Source organism: Bombina bombina, chromosome 2 (assembly GCF_027579735.1).
Source record: "Bombina bombina isolate aBomBom1 chromosome 2, aBomBom1.pri, whole genome shotgun sequence".
Lineage (NCBI taxonomy): Eukaryota > Metazoa > Chordata > Amphibia > Anura > Bombinatoridae > Bombina > Bombina bombina.
The window spans coordinates 1,352,623,825-1,352,633,927 of NC_069500.1; the positions used below are offsets into that span (position 1 = coordinate 1,352,623,825).

General features: G+C 40.9%; 1 long non-coding RNA gene across 1 annotated transcript in view; it reads right to left on the reverse strand.

Moving 5' to 3' along the window:
- The window catches only part of LOC128650361 (uncharacterized), a 26,472-nt gene extending 25,796 nt beyond the window's left edge, over window positions 1–676 (reverse strand). The window contains exon 1 of the long non-coding RNA XR_008400743.1: window positions 512–676. This is a non-coding gene — a long non-coding RNA (uncharacterized LOC128650361). The remainder of the gene's footprint in view (window positions 1–511) is intronic.
- Window positions 677–10,103: the final 9,427 nt, after the last annotated feature.

Sequence of the window (10,103 nt, forward strand, 5' to 3'; positions counted from 1 at the left end):
TAGATAAATAGACATAGCGATAGATAATAGATAGATAATATCTAGATAGATACAGTATATAGATAATAGATAATATATAGATAAATACAGTAGATAGATAGATCATGTATAGATAGATACAGTAGAGAGATAATAGATAGGTAGATAATAGATAGATAGATACTGGATAAATAGATGGATAGACAAAGCAATAGATAATAGATAGATAGACAGATAGATGATAGCTAGATAGATAGAAAAAGCGATAGATAATAGATAGATAGATAGATATATAGATAGATAACTTGATAGATAACTTGCTAGATAATAGATAGATAAATCGATAGATAATAGATAGATAGATAGATAGATAGACATAATCATATTACTCACAGTAATTATCCAGCAACATATTCCTATATAAAGAATACTGTTGGCAATCAATAAAATCATACTTTTTGCATATGTTTTCAGAATAATATATCAATAATTATTTATTAGGGATGCAACACATGTTAGAAAAATCATTTACCTAGAATTAAAGCTGCTCCTTTTTAAATGGGTCTTGTGAATGGCTCATCTAAAGGGTTGTGCCCAGTGCGCACTATGCAAGAGCGAGATCAAAGCCATAGGCTTAGATGTTTCAGCTGTCTCTCCAGCGGCATTTGACATTCACAAAGCTGACACCATTCGAGGTACGGTGTACACTTCTAATGCCCCAGCACACTGGTCCTCAAATATTCAGTGAATGTAACTTGTTAGTTTTTCCATCTTATCACGTTACATGAAATATCTTCTTAAGGATTATAATCCTTTCTCAAGCAAGCAAAATAAAGCTTTTTAGCTGTCTCTTATATATCTTGCAAAATATCCATCATATTTCAAATGTTTTATCAAGTAATACACACGTTTGAAAACAATTATGAATAATAATACAAACCAGGGTTGTCATATTGTCCCTTTAAGGGAGGACACTTGTGAAAAATACATATCTCAGGGGCTGTTTAAAGAAATGTTTGAATAATGTTCCATTATAAAAACCCTGACATATGTATTCTTTATACGTGCCCCCCTTAAAGCAGAAATATGGCAACCCTAACACAGACATTGTTGTTGTTTTTTAACCCCTTAATCAAAATAAAAATAGGGCAATATAAAAACTCAAAGCATATTGCAATTTTTTTAATACACATAATTAAACAGGTTATATTACAGTCTCACAGTTTCATGTCCTTTTAAATTATATTGCAGTTATTATGCACGTTATGGCTTAGATTACGTGGAGATTAAAAATACAAGCGGTAAAGTGTGTTAACATCACAAGAGCGTAATCCTTGCTGATTCTATTATACCAAAGTTATTTTTATAGCGCTGCGGAATCTGTTGGAGCTCTACAAATAACCGATAATAATAATTGCACATGCAATAGTCTAGTGCACACTAACATCTGCATAGCAGTTAGTGCAGGTGCCTCACATAATATATTTCTGTGGGAATGAACAGTTTCATGACACTTGAGCGCTTAGCCACGGTAGCACAAATAATACAGTCAAGAATTGGAATTCTTTATTTAGTTCTGTCCTATAATATTTCAATGAAACTTAAAGGGATTGTCTGGTCAGAATTAAACTTACATGATTCAGATTTTAAACAATTTTCCACTTTACTTTTATCATCAAATTTGCTTTGTTCTCTTGGTATTCTTTGTTGAAAGCTAAACCTAGGTAGGCTCATTTGCTAATATCTAAACCCTTAAAGGCCACCTCTTATCTGAATGCATTTGACAGTTTATACAGCTAGGGGGCATTAGTTCATGTGTACCATGTAGATAACATTGTGCTTACACACGTGGAGTTACCTCTGAAAGGGTACTGATTGGCTAAAATGCATGTCTGTCAAAAGAACTGAAATAAGGGGACAGTCTGCAGAGGCGTACATACATACACAGTACATACATACAGAAAGAGAAGCGCTCTCTCAGGAGTGAACAACATCTCAGTAGCTTTTTTATAGTGATTTACCACCTGGGAGCAGCCTCTTTTAGCCCAATTGTGCTTTTCACAGAGAAGAAGTATATCAGTCTGATCCCGCCTAACAAGGTCAGTCCAACCCCCAAAACACTAGGCAACCCAGATAATCATTTTGGCCTTCTTGGGCCTTGTCAGTGAGGTGCAGCCTTATTTCTCTAAGCATATTGGGCAAGGACTCCACGTCTGGTTTCCTCCAACACCCTTAGGAAGACAAATTACAAATAAAGAAAGAAAGAGAAGCACTCTCTCAGGGACGAACAACAGCTCAGTAGCGATTTACCACCTGGGAGCAGCCTCATTTAGCCCAGTTGTGCTTTTCACAAAGAATAACTTTCTTGACGTATATCAGTCTGATCCTGCCTAACAAGGTCAGTGCAGCACTGAAATACCAGGCAATATCTCTCTGAACAAAGAACATGGCAACCACAGCCGACCGTTGAAGGGTGGTAACTAGCCCTAGAACAAGCTATTATGCTATTGTTTGTTCCAAGACTGAGCGCTTCTCTCTTTTTTATATGCAAATTATGACCATTAGGGAAGTCTCCCTAAGGGTGATGTGGGAAACCAGATGTGGACCCATTGCTCCATGTGCCTAGAGAGATATGGCTGTACCTCACTGACGAGGCCCACACTAGGATGAAACGTACATCTGGGGTTTTGCCATTTCTCCCATTCAGAGAGGGATTGCCTGGTATTTCGGGACTAAACTGTGCTGTTTAGTCATTACCAGACTGATGTACTACGCAAAATTTCTTCTCTGTGAAAGACACATATTCAGCAAAAAGAGGCTTCTTTTATGGTGGTAACTAGCCATAGAACAAGCTATTATGCTATTGTTCGTTACCAGGTTGAGCGCTACTCTCTTTTTGTAAATACACAGTACAAACTAGGGATGTGCACTTGGATCCTTCGTTAGAATCCGATTGCAGAGGAAGGTGGTTGCTCGTGGCATTCATCACTTTTTGGAGTGGGACTTATTTTTGTGAAAGTGCAACACGCTAAGATCTGGATTTTAGCGTGCCATTAATCTTGCCCAATATTCCACAGCAGTTAAACGAAAATAAACATGGTACTTTTTGGTGCATCATAGATCATTTTATGTAGTTAAATTATTTCAAAATACTGACATTTTTTAAATGAAATATAGTTTTTTTTTTTAAGTTTTATACAGACATGACTGAAAGTAGCTGGCTTTAAAAAGTGTTTCTGTTAAAATACATACAGAACAAATGAGGGATACAAAGCGGGCAGTGACCAAAGGCATTTTTGCTTCACACAGCTCAGGCCAGGGGTTGCTTGCTAATACACACAGATGATCTCAGGGTACCAAGCCTCAGCCATGTACAGTTCAGAGCCTTCTCCAAGAAGGGATGGTCATGTGGAGAGGATCTCCTCTTGCATGTGGTACAGCCCTGGAACCCTGCCTCAGAGAGCTTGCAAATTCTCATGCAGTAGCACAGAATGCAAGACCTATGGCTGGCATCTACATCCACTGTGTCACAATTCTTGGGCCCCTGAGACAAAAAGGGGAAGTTATAGAAGCTGGAAATGGCACAGAGATTGATGGAGGTCAAAAATCACACCATGTATCAAGTGCTAGCTAGCCTGAAACTAATCTGTTTTCTTAGCCAAACATGTAACACCCCTCCTAAACTGTCCTTGGTCTAGTCAGCCTAGGCCACAAATATGCCCTTGCATTACATTTTAAATTAGCTGAACTACTATTAATTTAAGGGACATTAAACACTAAATAAATTCTAGATAGAATGATACATTTTAAAGAAAAGATTAGTCTCAGAATAACATGTAAATGCATTTTTTAAAGTTTAATTAGCTGTTTAAATATTGACAACATAAGTACAAAGTTTTAGTCTCTATAAAACAATGGGAGCTGCCAGGTTGTAACTAAGGTTACCTTCTCTGCTGTGGTCAATTAAGGACAGTTATAAATAGGTCACTAGAGTGTGCAGACAATGGCTGTGTGGAATATAACAGTGTTCTGCACTTCCATTTCTAACAGGAACTGAAAAGCTCACAATTTAAAATGGAATTACAAGAAAAGGGATGATAATAAATAACTAAAGTATATATATACATACTGTATATACTTTGAGGCCCATTTATCAAGCTCCGAATGGAGCTTGATGGCCCGTGTTGAAACAGCAGTTATGAAGCAGCTACTCCATAACCCTGTCCACCTGCTCTGAGCAGGCGGACAGACATGGCCGGAATTCAACCTGATCGAATACGATCGGGTTGATTGACACCCCCCTGCTGGCGGCCAATTGGCCACGAGTCTGCAGGGGGCGGCGTTGCAACAGCAGCTCACTAGAGCTGCTGGTGCAGTGCTGAATATAGAGAGGGTATTGCTCTCTGCATTCAGTGAGGTCTGGCGGACTTGATCCGCACTGTCGGATCAGGTCCGCCAGACCTTTAATAAATAGGTCTCAATATGTATACACACAATTTATCATTGTAAATTACCATCTCAAAGTGGTTAATATCCCTTTAACATGAAACCATTTTTTTCTAAACATTTATTAAAGGAATGAGTAACATTTCAAACACATTGTTTAATTACTGACTAAGTTTGAAATATTGTTATCAATAAGTCATTGTAAATAAACTGAATTTTTCTCACTGAACAAAATATATTTTTCCCTTTATAAACAAGGGACATTGTGATAATATAATTATGGAGAAACAAATTTATTTTGTTTGTAGGTTACTCATTTACAAGTTACACTGCTATTAAAGCTTTAAAACAGGGCTATCAAACTCAATGTGTCTGAGGGCCACTGGTCAAGTGTCCTCCCACGGAGCAGCTTGAACTAAGTAAGTGCTCCTGAACTGGATATACCGAGAGAACTGGAAGTGACATTTACCCAAGTAGAAGTGCATGGTGGCAGTTGTAGTACACAAAAGACATACACAGTTGTCTATATTTAGTACCACGTTAAGTGATCATTCTGGAGCTGTATAACAACTTCAAAAGTGACATTTATCCAAGCAATGCATGGTAGGAGTCTACACTGAACACTTGTCTTTATATTTATCTTGTGAGTGCCTATATAGAACATCAACTAGTTACACCTCTTAGAACCCTAAATAAAACTGACAGCCCAAATGAATGGTTTACCTATTAAACAAGGGAGGGCCAGATTAAACTATCTTGAGGGCCGCATTTGGCCCTGGGCCGGTACTTTGAGGCCATTGCTTTTAAAGCTTTATAATTGCTAATTTTTTTTATCATTTTCTAGTAGACTGTAATAACACTCCAACTAGTTCTTCCTGAAATGTATTTAACCTATAGCTGCAGAAAGTTCCCCTAGAATATATTATTAATTGCTAAAAACACTATTAACATAGATCTAGGCGATTGTTTTCATGTTAAGATTTAAGCTATTTTTATCAATAAGGCAGAATTTTTTTTTTGTCCATGTACGTTCAAACATACCAAAAACGTGCAATATTTATTATGTCGTTTTTCTGTCCAACAGCTGAGAACTAAATGCTGTAGTTGATGTAAATAGAAACGAGGGACTTCATCCCCAAGGCAAACTGTCGTACATATGTACAGGAAATTGAATGTAGAAAATATGGCATTTAAGGTTGTTAAAGAAGTGACAGGGTTATAAAGCAGATCTTTTAACTTCTAGTTTTTCTGATTTTTCACATTGCAAGAGGCCAAATTTTAATAATCCTATGATGTCCCAGATTATGTTTTGTCCCTTTCCATAAGTCTAATACTGAATGAGATTTGCAGGATGGTATTTTTTGGCATTTTCTTTTTCTGCCCTTCTCAAAGAAGTAAAAATATATATTTTTTCCGTTCTTGTCACATTCTATTAGGGTTTTTTCTTACAGAAAACCAGAGATACACAAGACATCAGCTTGTACAATAGAACAAATTCCTTAAAGAATCCAATGGTGCTCTATACAATTAATTCTACAAAGAATAGTTTCTATTTTCTGCTTTAAGAGAATATCATATTTAAATTTACAATCTAGCACTATGTATCTGTTTCCTTTTTTTTTTCTTTGAGGATATTTACTATTATTCGGGACTGTGAAAATTTTATTTTACTATTTTCAGGATCAATGTAGCCTGTTAGGTTTAATTTGTGCACAACGCACATTTTTACAATCTATCTGCCAATTTGTTTTCAGCATTTTTTTATAAGGTTTTTTGGTGTTCCTTAGAGAAAAAAACAGATCACAGTCTTTTTCCTCAGTACTTTTAAACAGGTTCTCGAAACTATTTAACATTTATAGAATTCAACACCTAAAAGTACCTGTCTACATATAAAAGTACCTGCATACATATGTACACATACACACACACACACATATATAAATATATATATATATATATATATATACAGTATATAAACTGTATACACACATACATATACACATACATACACACACACACATATTTCTCCTTCCTGCTTGTCTCTCCCATGCCACAGCCACTGCCCTGCCCCCCGCCTCCAAGCACATCACAGGTAACTCCCTTTGTTAACTTTCTTTCTACAGCCACTGCCCTGCCCCCCGCCTCCCAGACCTCCCACCTCCCACTCAGCACCTATTTAATGGAGGTTGCTGCGCGACCATGCAGCACATCCAGTGCCACTAACCCTGGCTCCTACAACCACCGCCACTACGACGCCAGCACCTTCCTCCATCTCAACACCGGTAGATCATCTGCCTGCCATCACGCATCCCCGACGAACATCATAGGACCCTTCACCTGCCGCAACTGCGCCTTCTCCTCCCTCCAAACCACTAACCTGCCAGTCACCTCACGTGCCTTCTCCTCCCTCCGAACCACTAACCTGCCAGTCACCTCACACAAAAACAACCGCAACCACCTCAACTGCATCCTCCTCAACACCTGCTAAGTCCGAAAGCACGCCGTCCAAATCTGGAACCTGCTCAACTCCACCTCCCCAGATGTTGCTTTCCTCACCGAAACCTGGCTGAACCCCACATCAATGCCTGACATCGCCATCCTCGACGGATACAAGATCTCGCACAAGGACCGCAGCAACCGACCAGGAGGAGGCATCACCATCGTCCACAAACACTCCCTCCACGTCACAACCAGCTCCGACTACCACTCACCAGGCTTGGAACACCTACACTTCAAGATCCAGGTCAGTCCCAACACCACCCTCCGTGGCACCCTCATCTACAGACCTCCCAGACCTCGTCCTGCCTTCTGCGACTTCATCACCGACCTCATCGCACCCCACGCCCTCCCATCGACAGACTACATCCTCCTCGGTGACCTCAACTTCCACCTAGACAACCCCAACGACCACAACACCACCAACCTCTTAGAAAACCTTGGAACCATTGGACTAAAGCAACTTGTCAACTCCCCAACCCACTTAGCCGGACACACCCTCAACCCTATCTTCTCTGCAGGCAACCACATCTCAGTCAACCACATCACCGAACTCCATTGGACCGACCACCATTGCATACACTTTTCCTTCAACCAACTCCCACCGATACCTCACCCAAATACACCACCGCCTACCCCCTATGGACCATCTGTAGCCCCCTCACCACAGAGGACACCATCAGAATCATGAGATCGATCCACTCTGGAGCACCCTCGGACCCATGCCCTCATCACATTTTCAACAAAGCGGGTGACACCATCGCCCCCGAGCTCTGCAGCACCATCAACTGCTCCATCGAAACCGGCACCTTCCCGGATGATTGGATGATTGGAAGCACACAGAATTAAAACCCCTACTGAAAAAACCCACAGCTGACCCCAATGATTCGAAGAACTACCGCCCAATCTCTCTACTCCCCTTTGCGGCCAAAGTCATCGAGAAGTCCATCAACGCGCAACTCATTGACTACATCAATGTCAACCACACCCTGGACCCATCCCAATCCGGTTTCAGGAGCAACCACAGCATCGAGACCGCCCTCCTCATCGCCACAGACGACATCCTTGCCCTACTCGACCGAGGAGAGACAGCCGCCCTCATTCTCCTAGACCTCTCAGCAGCATTCAACACTGTCTCCCACCCTCTGCAACCGACTACACGATGCCGGCATACGCGACAAAGCCCTGGAATGGATCACCTCCTTCCTCACAGAACCCAGAAAGTTAGACTCCCACCCTTCACCTCCAAGCCCACAGAAATTAGCTGCGGTGTACCCCAAGGCTCTTCGCTGAGCCCCACCCTATTCATCATCTACATGGACCCTCTCGCCGCCATCGCCCGACGACACGACCTCAACATCGTCTCCTACGCCGACAACACCCAGTGACCCCACCACCGCCAAGAGAAACGTCCATGAAGGGCTGACAGCAGTCGCCACCTGGATGAGCTACAACTGCCTAAAGCTGAACGCAGACAAGACCGAAGTCCTCCTCCTCGGTCCCACCACATCCGCTTGGAATAACTCCTGGTAGCCCACAGCCTTCGGACACCCTCCAACCCCCACGGACCATGCACAAAATCAAGGCATCATCCTGGACTCATCGCTCTCCATGGACCAGCAAATCAATGCCGTCTCTTCTCCATGCTTCCACACACTTCACCTGCTGCGAAAGATCTTCAAATGGATCCCAACCGAGACCAGGAAGACTGTCACTCACGCCCTCATCAGCAGCCGACTGGACTATGGTAATGCACTCTACGCCGGCACCACCATCAAGCTCCAAAAGAGACTACAGCGCATCCAGAACGCCTCGGCCAGACTAATCCTCGACATCCCTCGTCAATGCCACATCACCAAACACCTGCAGGACCTGCACTGGCTCCCCATCAACAAAAGAATAACCTTCAAGCTTCTCACTCACGCATTCAAGGCCCTCCACAACATCGGTCCCGAATACTTGAACCACCGCGTTATCTTCTACATCCCTGCCAGACAACTTCGATCGGCCTACCAAGCCCTCGCAGTCATCCCCCACAAACCACAGCAGGAGGCAGATCCTTCTCTCACCTGGCAGCCAAGACTTGGAACACCCTCCCGCTGCACATCAGACAAGCTACCACCCTAACTAAGTTCAGAAAGGACCTCAAGACCTGACTCTTCGACTGAACTGCAACCCCCAGCGCCTTGAGACCCTTACGGGTGAATATCCGCACTTTACAAGAACCCAATAGATAGATATATATAAACTGTATACACACATACATACAAATATATATATATATATATATATATAAACTGTATACACAAATACATATACACATACATACACATACATTCACACACACATATATATACTGTATATATATATATATATATATATATAAACTGTATACAGACATACATATACACATACATACACACACATATATATATATATATATATACTGTATACACACATACATATACACATACATACACATACATACACACACACACACAAACATATATATATATACTGTATACACACATACATATACACATACATACATATACACATACACACACAGAAATACGCACACACATATATACAGTTGTATGCAAAAGTTTAGGCACCCCTGACAATTTCCATGATTTTCATTTATAAATAATTGGGTATTTGGATCAGCAATTACATTCTGATCTATCAAATAACTGAAGGACACAGTAATATTTCAGTAGTGAAATTAGGTTTATTGGATTAACAGAAAATGTGCAATATGCATCAAAACAAAATTACACAGGTGCATAAATTTGTGCACCCCAACAGAAATATTGCATTAATATTTAGTAGAGCCTCTTTTAGCAGAAATAACAGAACCTAGGTATTTTGGACCATTCCTTCTTGCAAAACATCTCCAGTTCAGTTAGGTTTGATGGTTGCCGAGCATGGACAGCCTGTATCAAATCACCCCACAGATTTTCAATGATATTCAGGTCTGGGGACTGGGATGGCCATTCGAGAACATTGTACTTGTTCCTCTGCATAAATGCCAGGGTAGATTTTGAGCAGTGTTTTGGGTCGTTGTCTTGTTAAAATATCCATCCCCGGCGTAACTTCAACTTTATGACTAATTCCTCAACATAATTCTCAAGTATTGAAGAAAAGGAGAGTGTACCAATGGAACTACTAAAAATATATAA